Consider the following 1355-nt stretch of genomic DNA (forward strand, 5'->3'; position numbering starts at 1 on the left):
ATGCTCGCCCCACACGAGGCCACCGCGGTCGCCCCACAGGTGCCACCACCCCCGGTGCCACCTCGGCCCCACGGCAGCTCCTGCAAGGGGGACCAGGTCAGGCCCCGGTCCCGGACGAGACCCCGCAAAAGAACCCGGACGAGACCCCCCAAATTCGCCTCGCGGGACCCCAAAATCTGCCCTGAGACTGGGAATTTTCAGCCTGAAATCCAGCCCTAAAATTGGGAGTTTGAACCCTAAAATTCAGCCCCTAATCGGGAATGTTAACCCCAAAATCTGTGCTGGAACTGGGAATTTTAACCCCAAAATCCAGGCCGCGAACTGGGAATTTCTATCCCCAAATCCGTCCCTGAACTGGGTGTTTTAACCCCAAAATGCAGGCCCGAATGGGGAATTTTTAACCCAAAAATCCTCCCCCACATTGGGAACTTCAACCCCAAAATCTGCCCTGAAACTGGGAATTTTAACCCCAAAATCCACCCCCAAACTGGGAACTTTAACCCCACAATCCACCTAAAAATCGGCCCCTAAATTCAGACATTTCCACCCCAAAATCCACCCCCAAATTGGGAACTTTAACCCCAAAATCCACCCAAAAATCGGTCCCTACATTCAGACATTTCCACCCCAAAATTCACCCCCAAATTGGGAACTTAAACCCCAAAATCCAGGCCCCAAATTGGGAACTTTAACCCCAAAACGTGCCCCCAAACTGGGCATTTCCACCCCAAAATCCAGCCCCAAACTGGGAACTTTAACCCCAAAATCGACCCAAAAATCGGCCCCTAAATTCAGACATTTCCACCCCAAAATCCACTCCAAAACTGGGAATTTTAAGCCCCAAATCCACCCCCAAATTGGGCGTTTTAACCCCAAAATCTGCCCTGAAACTGGGAACTTTAACCCCAAAATCCACCCCCAAACTGGAAATTTCAACCTCGAAACATCACCCCCAAAATTGGGAACTTCAACCCCAAAATCCACCCCCAAAACCGGGCGTTTTAACCTCGAAACATCACCCCCAAAATCCGGCATTTCCACCCCAAATTCCACCGCCAACCCCACCCCCAAACTGGGAATTTCAGCCCCAAAATCCACCTTGAAACCGGACATTTCCGCCCCAAATTCCACCACCAAATCCACCCCCAAACTCCGTCTTTCCCACCCCAAAATCCACCCCAAAACTGCGCTTTTTTTTTTACCCCAAAACCAAGAATTTTCACCCCAAAATCCACCCCGGAGCGAGCAATTTTCAGCCCCTAAATCCATCCCTAAACCGGGAATTCGCACCCCCACCAAACCCACCCCCAAAACCGCATCTTTTCAACCCAAAACCCACCTCCAAACCAACCCCA

At 51.3% G+C, this 1355-nt stretch overlaps 1 long non-coding RNA gene across 1 annotated transcript in view; it reads right to left on the reverse strand.

Annotated features, from left to right (window-relative positions):
* LOC108446219 overlaps positions 1-1355 on the reverse strand; it is a 7352-nt gene that overhangs the window by 4572 nt on the left and 1425 nt on the right. The gene's annotated exons all lie outside the window — the stretch shown is intronic.

This window comes from Corvus brachyrhynchos, unplaced genomic scaffold, assembly GCF_000691975.1.
Source record: "Corvus brachyrhynchos isolate BGI_N302 unplaced genomic scaffold, ASM69197v1 scaffold3764, whole genome shotgun sequence".
Lineage (NCBI taxonomy): Eukaryota > Metazoa > Chordata > Aves > Passeriformes > Corvidae > Corvus > Corvus brachyrhynchos.